Here is a 9,143-nt window from a genome sequence, read left to right on the forward strand (position 1 = left end):
AGATACACAGGACTTTGTTCTGCTATTGGAGTTTTCTGTATGTTTGAAATTACTGGAAAGTAAATAACTTATCAAAACCGCACCAGAAAAGCGGAGAAAACGTCACACTTCCTAACAGAGGCCACGCCCTACCCAGATCCAGCTTCACAAAGTCGTGGACCTAATTGCCCTCCTAGGAGTCCACGTGTAATTTATAAGCACTGTGGGAAGATTCGATTAGAAGCCGCTGTGTCTTACGTGCTGTGGACGACCGGGCTGTGAAAAAAGCGGTGGGATTTCCAAGTTCCAATTTTCTACATCATTCCACAAAAAAACTATTAGAACGAATCAACGAATTCAGAAAAGTGACAAAATCAATACACAAAAATCAATTGTATTTCTAAACACGAATCACAAACCATCAGAAAGAGGAAGAATCCAGTTTACAACTGCATCCCAAAGACCAAAATACCAAGGAATAGATTTAACCAAGGACGTGAGAGACCTGCACACTGAAAACTTTAAGACCTTGATGAAGAAATTTAGGGAGACACAAATCAGTGGAAAGACACCCCGTGCTCATGGGGCGGAAGAATACTGCTAAAATGGCCGTTCTGCCCAAAGCAGGGTGCGCCGTGAATGCAGGCCTTGCCTAACCTCCGATGGTGTTCGTCACAGAAACGGAGCAAATCCTCCTAATGTCTGTGTGGAGCCACAAAGGACCCCAAAGGGCCAAGGCGACCCTGAGAAAGGAGAACAAGCTGGAGGCACCTCCCCCACTGACTTCACACTACACGGCGAAGCTACCGTCGCCAAAACAGTGCGGAACTGGCTCAAAACAGGCGCACAGACCAGAGGGACGGGACGCAGAGCCCAGAATCCAACCCACACGGGCGGGGTCCGTTAATTTACGACAAGGGGGCCAAGGACACACCGAGGGGAAGGGCAGCCCCACGGTAAACGGTGCTGGGATAACCCACGCGGCTCCACCGCACACGAGCCTGACCAAAACCCCAGCTTTGCACACCAAGCCCTTCTGGGTAGCACGAAGACAGACCCCCGCCGTCAGCCGTCAGTCGCCCCCAGGAAGCTTCTCCCCACTTTTCCCCAATTTTCCTCACCTTTTCCTCCCAGCATTGCCTGGGTCGTCAGGAAACCCAGCTCCCGTCAGCGTGGACACGGCCCCGTGTTGTCGTGAAGCCAAAACCCCAGCGGGTCCTGAGGAGACCGAGCTCCTGTCAGCAGAGACGCTGAGCTCAGCGTCCCAGGCGCAGCGCTGCCGTCGACTGAGGACACAACTCCTCTCAGCTGCGCTCAGAGCCGAGTCCGCGGGGAACGCGCATGTGGTTGGCAGGTGGCTCGGCGCCACCCTGTGGTCCGTGCGGGAAGTGCAGGCCGCGCCTCCCTCACGGGTCAGAGTTCACGCCCTTCTCTTCCTGCACTACGTGCAAGACACTCTATAAATGGCAATACTGTAGCTGTCATGAGCTAATGGCAGATGCTCCGGATGACTTCATCGAGTCAGAAGGTCAGATTCCATTCAGGCTGAGATGTGGTAAGTCACACTTTCTAAATGACCTCCCAGCTCCATTCTAAAGAGCTCTCTTATAATCACCTATTCCGTTTTGATTCTGCCTTCACAAGTGAAAGAATCCAAGCTCAAGAGCCTACACACTGTATGACCCCGTTTATATGACGTTCTGGAAAAGGCAAACTAAGAGATGGCAAACAGATCACGACATAGTTCAGATACCTGAGCGACGGACCTCTGCCACCGTGCATCTGTCTAAACCATAGATTTTTATGGTTCCACGAGTCAATCGAAACCTATTCAAATCAAGCAATCAAGGAAGTGGGAGTGTCACAGGGTAGAATACACGTAATCTAAAATGTATGAAAAAACTCACTGTCAGTAACTTTAGAAGTGAACTTTAGAAATGAACAGAATGTCTAGACTAAAGGCAAAATGTGCTGTACATAAACAGCGGACTCTATCTTATAAAGTTCTTTCCCATGGGGGTAGGAGCTAAGAATATTGAAACGGCTATATCTGTGATCCGGAATAGAACAAGCAATGAATTAAATAAATAAACGGACTTGGGCATGAGAACAGATGCTTGAGGGATCATGGTTCTTACAGCACAGTCATTCTCTGGGGCATTATTTCCGGATTCTGTAGTGTAGATGTTGTGTATCTACAAATCTCCAGAGATGTGTGACTTTTTGATTTGGTAAGAAGGCCTTTTGTGTACACTTTAGTTGGAGTAGGCTGGTTCAGATGAAAAGCTGCTAAAGTACTTTCTAAAGTATTCCTATATATTTCTATGGAATTTCTAAAGTAAGTCTATATTGTTTACAGTATAAGATACGAGCTCTTATAGTATCTGGTTTATTGTGAGAATCTACCTTTATGACAGAAATTATCTTAGGAGACGTCAAGGAATCAAGTAATTCATGTGCTTGTTCATGTTTAAATAGTATCTGAAGAGTCTGAGAAGCTTTTTTGTTTCTATATTATTTCAAAGAAGCAAACTGTTCTCAAATTGAACCTGTTGCTGGTGTATAGATTTACTATTTTATTTAGACAATTTGGCATGTCCTAAGAAGTGTCATAAGTCAGTTCAACTTAACTTTTAGTAAGAAATTAGGTTCAATAGGCGTGACTAGACTACTTATTTTAGTGAACACGTATTTTTCCGTTACATGTTTAATTTAAAAACAACCAGAGCAGACATAATAAGTCAGATTCTGATTTTGGAGTGTCCATAAATTCCATTCTGAGCAAGAACAATTCCTTAATTACAGATATACAGTCACATGATTTCCCTTTATGGGTGTTAGAGAATTATTGGATGAAAAGTCTTACATCACCATCAACAGATGAATGGATAAAGAAGATGTAGTATGTATATGCTATGGAATATTACTCAGCCATAAGAAAGAATGAAATCCTGCCATTTATGACAACGTGGACGGACCTAGAGGGTATTATGCTAAGGGAAATAAGTTGGACAGAGAAAGACAAATACTGTACGATTTTACTTATATGTGGAATCTGAAAAACACAACAAATGAACAAACATAACAAAACCAAAACAGACTCATAGATACAGAGAACAAACTGGTGGTCACCAGAGGGAATGGGGTGGGAAGATGGGTGAAATAGGTGAAGGGGATTATGAGGTACAAACTTCCAGTTATAAAATAACTAAGTCACAGGGTTGTAACATAGAACACAGGGAATGTAGTCAATAATATTGTAACACCTTTGTATGGTGACAGATAGTAACCAGAATGACATGGTGATCAATTTGTAATGTATATAACATTGAATCACTATGTTGTACACTTGAAACTAATGTAATATTGTGTGTCAACTATATTTCAAATTTTTAAAAAAGGAAAAATGGAAAGCTGTATTGTTCATAAATAATTATAGGCTATTTCCCTTGAGAGTTTAGATGAAGAGCATGGAATTTCAGGATACAAGGTTTCCCTGTAAGCAGCACTACTGAACAGATTTTAGACAGTTTTCCTTGTGTTTCTTTTTTCTTTTTCTTTTTTTTACCAGGGGAAAGGGCGAACGCAGTCCCCTACTATGACAAATTATGCAGTCGAGTTTCCTACATTTGGGGAAATCGCAGGGGTCAGCCCATCCAGAGTGCAATGGATAAGCCTCAACCTGGGAAAACCACCTTCGTGATCATGGTATCTCCTCTGCCAGGTAAGTATCCTTGCGTTTCTTAACCATTATGGGTCGCTGTTTCCTTTAATGGCCTTCCTGTTCACAATATTTACACATATTCTTGTCTAGGGGCTCCCAATTAGAGCACAAAGTTTTGCTCTTTTTTTTTTCCTGTAGAGGAGTTATTTTGCCTAGAGAGCCAAAAATTTCTATCAATTATCAGCTTATTTTCTAAATCTTTCCAAAAATGTCCTTTCACACTTATTGGAATGAGGAGGTGATGGTTAAAGGGTTCAGAGTTTCATTATGCAAGATAAATAAGTTCTGGAGATCTGCTATACAGCATAGTGCCTACACCTAAAACTATGGTAGCACATATTTAAAATATGCTAAGAGGATAGGGCAGATCTTGTGTTACATGTTCTCATCACATCAAGCAGTAACAACAACAATAATAACAATAATATTATAGGAGGCAGAATGAAGCTTTGGGGAGTGATAGTATGTTTATGGCCTTGATATTGATGATGGTTTCGTGACCTTGGTATTAATGATAATTTAATGTCTATATACTAATCCCCAAACTCACTGAGTTGTATGCATTAAATATGTACAGCTTTTCTTATGCACAGCAAAGGAAACCATAAACAAGATGAAAAGACAACCCTCAGAATGGGAGAAAATATTTGCAAACGAACCAACTGACAAAGGATTAATCTCCAATATATACAAGCAGCTCATGCAGCTCAATATCAAAAAAACAAACAACCCAATCCAAAAATGGGCAGAAGACCTAAACAGACATTTCTCCAAAGAAGATATACAGACTGCCAACCCATGAAAGGACGCTCAACATCACTAATCATTAGAGAAATGCAAATCAAAACTACCATGAGATATCATCTCACACCAGTCAGAATGGCCATCATCAAAAAATCTACAAACAATAAATGCTGGAGAGGGTGTGGAGAAAAGGGAACCCTCCTGCACTGTTGGTGGGAATGTGAATTGATACAGCCACTATGGAGAACAGTATGGAGGTTCCTTTAAAAATAGAACTACCATATGACCCAGCAATCCCACTACTGGGCATATACCCTGAGAAAAACATAACTCAAAAAGAGTCATGTACCACAGTGTTCACTGCAGCACTATTTACAATAGCTAGGACATGGAAGCAACCTAAGTGTCCATCGACACATGCATGGATAAAGAAGATGTGGCGCATATATACAATGGAATATTACTCAGCCATAAAAGGAAACGAAATTGAGTTATTTGTAGTGAGGTGGATGGACCTAGAGTCGGTCCTACAGAGTGAAGTAAGTCAGAAAGAGAAAAACAAATACCGTATGCTAACACATATACATGGAATCTAAAAACGAAAAAGAAATGGTTCTGAAGAACCTAGGGGCAGGACAGGAATAAAGATGCAGACGTAGGGAATGGACTTGAGGATGCGGGGAGGGGGAAGGGTGAGCTGGGACGAAGTAAGAGGGTGGCATGGACATATATACACTACCAAATGTAAAATAGATAGCTAGTGGGAAGCAGCAGCATAGCACAGGGAGATCAGCTTGGTGCTTTGTGACCACCTAGAGGGGAGGGATAGTGATGGTGGGAGGGAAATACAAGAGGGAGGGGATATGGAGATATATGTATACGTACAGCTGATTCACTTTGTTATACAGCAGAAACTAAAACACCATTGTAAAGCAATTGTACTCCAATAAAGATGTTTAAAAAATGTCTCTTAGCTAAGTAAAAATTCTAAGAGGGCTTACCACTTAATCTTCTCTACTAAAAATAATGTAAACTCTTGCGTGATAAGTTATCTCAAAAAATAAAAGTGACTTCTCCATGTTAAAAAAATATATATGTACAGCTTTTTATAAGTCCATCTTACCTCAATAAAATGATTTTTTTTAAAAAGAAGCTAGGCACAAAGGACCTCACACTGTATGATTTCATTCACATGAAATGCCCAGAGAAGGCAAATCTACAGATATAAAAAATAGATTAGTGGCTGCCAAGGGCTGGGGAGGATAGGAGACCCAGAGGTGACAGCAAATGGATGCAGTTTCTTTTGGGGACAATGAAAATGTTCTAAAATTGTTTGTGAGACTAGATACACGATTCTGTGAATACATCAAAAACCATGGCATGACACTTTTAACGGGTGAATTTTATGGTATGTGAGTTATATCAAAATAAAGTTGTTAATAAAAAGAATTCTACTTCCGTCTTACTTTATTTTAAATGAAACATACAATTCACATTTTTTTCCTAAATTATAAAAATTGCTTTCAAGTAGCACCTTAAATTGTTATAGGTTTTAAAATTTACATCACATTTCTAGAGCCATCATGTCATTATATTTATATTCAAAATGCATGGTATTTCTAGATTAACTTGTTCTCAAAATAAAATAAATTCACTACCTGTTCCCAAAAATTCAAGGAAAAAATCATCAATTAGTTATAAAAAACTGTATTATAAATTCAATTATTTGACTGCAGTTAGAATTTTCATAATTAAAGATAGAATTGTATTACTGATTGTGATAATATCAGAATATTAGCCATTAATGATTTTGTTTACTATTTTATTAATGAAATAAAAGCAAGCTCTCTGCTATTATATGTAAGCACTAAGAATCTTTGTATGCAAGCTCTAAGTCAAAAGACTGAAATATTTTCTGAAAGAAAACCACTGGAATTGGAAACAGTGTTACAAGGGAAGAACCAAATCTGACTACATGTTGGATCTGCTTCTTTTACTTTAACCTTTGCTTTCCCCCGCTTTTGTTCACTAAAAGCATACTGTCTATACATAATGGCCTGCCTCAGGGGACCCTGCCCCTCTGCCTGAATGTTAACTCCACGGGCCTTTGTTCAGGGAAGCATCCTGACCCTGTCCACCTGCTGATGGCTGCAAGAAAGAAGTAATTAACACATACCCTCCCCGAGGCTGGCCATTCCAGGTGATATTTGCAAAATGTATGGCCTTTTTACTTTACTTCCCCATCTCCCCCTCTCTGTGCTATAAAAGAAACTGGCATCCAAACCCCGAGGTTATTTTGAGACTTTAGTCTGACATCTTCTCAGTCTGCTGGCTTTCCCAAGCAGAGCGAGCTTGGACTCGGTAACAATAGCAGTCATCTTAGCTAAAATTGGTACATGTATTTAACGTCCACAGGTATATCATTATTATTTTTTAAATGCTGTTTCTTAATTAAATGAACTGTAAATTGTATTTCTTCCTATGTTTTTGACCACACAATGCTTTCTAACTTTCACCTGAGTTAAACAGTTCTAGTCATACATAGCATAGTTCCTAAATTCCTAATCTAAATATGGAAAAGCAGGAAATAAGCTAAATAAGGAAATGAAGGGGGGCGGGGGGGAGATCAGAAGCGGGGGGCCAGGAAGTTCAGGAGCGTGGGGAGACTTGTGATTTTGAGTTTGGTGTCAGAAAAAGGGGGTGCAACACCTCAGTGAGATATTAAGGAGGAGAGAAAGGAGAGATCTCCACCGGAGCAGCATTCCAGGCAATGGGGTTCAACGAGTCCAAAGAATCTGCAGTGAGAGTAAAGTCTGGGGACGCAGGGAAGCAAATCCCATAAAGCCTTACTTATCAGTTTATGCAGAGGCTTCCGCAGACCCTAATAATGCAGGCCCCTGTAAGAGATGTGCCGCCCTCCAGGACTGAACAGGAAGCCGGCGGGAATTTGAGCAGCTAAGTGACAAGGTGCGACTTAACCACAGGTGAGTTAAAAGCTTCTGTAGTAACCTAAGAGGAAGAGGGTGATGGCTTGGATACAGGTGAATCAGGGGAGGCAGTGATGTGTTTTGAAAGAAAACCCAACCGGATTGGTTATGGGGTCTGAGTAAAAGAGGGTAATCCAGGAAAACTCTTACACTTCTGACCAGAGCAACTAAGATTAGATTTGGCTGTAAACTGAGACAGAAAAATCTGCAGGAGGTACAGATTTGGGGTAAAAGATAGGAGTTTATTTTTTAATGTGTTGGGCTGAGATATCAATTAGACATGCAAGTGATTACTTGGGAAAAAAGTAGAAAAGCTTGCCTCAAGTTCTGCGGAGATGATTAGTCTGGAAATATGATTTGGGAAGCATTAGCATATCAGTGGCATTTAAAGCTTTGGGGTAGGATGACATTGAGACAGAGAGAGGAGAGAGAAGGACCAAGGTCTGAGGACGGAGCTTTGGGGCACCTCAGTGTTTAGCAGATTGGGGATGAAAAAAAACAAGTGCAAGAACCAGAGAAGGAGGGATCTTGTAGCGGGCACAACTGGAAGAGAGATTTCCTGGAATCAAAGTGAAAAAAAAATATTTTAAATGGAGGAAATAGTCAAACACAGGCATGTACATGAAGATTCAAGGAAGGTGAGGATGGACAAGAGTCAGTTCAGTGGCAGCACCTGCTGGAGTCGATTCGGAGAAAAGAGGAAAAAGAATAATTGGAGGGCTTCCCTGGTGGCGCAGTGGTTGAGAATCTGCCTGCTGATGCAGGGGACGCGGGTTCGAGCCCCGGTCCAGGAAGATCGCACATGCCACGGAGTGGCTGGGCCTGTGAGCCATGGCCGCTGAGCCTGCGCGTCTGGAGCCTGTGCGCCGCAACGGGAGAGGCCGCAACAGTGAGAGGCCCGCATACCGCAAAAAAAAAAAAAAAAAAAAAAAAAGAGTAATTGGAAACAGTGACAAGGACTCTTTTGGGAAGGCAAGAGAAAAGGGGTTTTAACAGACAGTCGTGGAATAGGACGCAGGTCCTGGGGCCTGGGGTCTGGTTGGTGTGCAGGTGCGGTAGCACGAGGTTGTGGGAATCTGTATTTTCTCAGTGAATTGGGTGCCAAGTCCCTCAGAGTGAGGATGGAGTTGGAGGTTTCAGAGGTTTAAGAAGAGAGATGAAATAATGTTCTGTAAAAGGAGAGAGTGAGAGGGCTGGTGGCTTGCAGTACAATTATAGGACAGCAATGAAGATTGATTCAAGGTTCGAGGTCCTGCATTTAGAGATCGTCAGCACATTTGTGTGTTTTGCTCTAATTATATTTGGCTGCATAAGTGTGGGCGTAGGCTGGGGGAGATTAAATTCTAAACACAGCTTTGGCTGGTGTGCATGAGAGAGAGAACCTGAGCCAGAGTGGAGGGCACAGGAGACACTTTGGGAATTTAAGCTGTTGATGGAGGACAGTGACACTGAGGGAACAGAAAACTTGTTAGGATCGATGATTTGTAAATCCCAGTGGGCTCTACAGCTCACATAACCGAGCAGGACTCTACGAGGCCTTCCCAGAATAGACCCCTACCCATGTCCTCCGCCTGCCTTTTGTCTGTAGAAAAACTTTAGTCAAAGAATACATTTAATCAGAGAAGTGAGAAAATGCAGAAGGAAAGGAAAACAGTCAAACAAGACAAAATAATAATAGTTTAGCCATTGAACAGAGTCAAGGACTTTGG

General features: G+C 41.7%; 1 non-coding gene across 1 annotated transcript; it reads right to left on the bottom strand.

The window, feature by feature from the left end:
• Positions 1 to 3,547: 3,547 nt before the first annotated feature.
• On the bottom strand, positions 3,548 to 3,711 carry LOC113614768 (U1 spliceosomal RNA). Its single transcript, XR_003430719.1, has one exon. It is a non-coding gene; the product is annotated as a U1 spliceosomal RNA (small nuclear RNA).
• Between the last annotated feature and the right edge of the window lie 5,432 nt (positions 3,712 to 9,143).

The sequence above is a fragment of the Aethalodelphis obliquidens genome, unplaced genomic scaffold, assembly GCF_003676395.1.
Source record: "Aethalodelphis obliquidens isolate GAN/ISIS:26980383/991018 unplaced genomic scaffold, ASM367639v1 scaffold103, whole genome shotgun sequence".
Classification (NCBI taxonomy): Eukaryota; Metazoa; Chordata; class Mammalia; order Artiodactyla; family Delphinidae; genus Aethalodelphis; species Aethalodelphis obliquidens.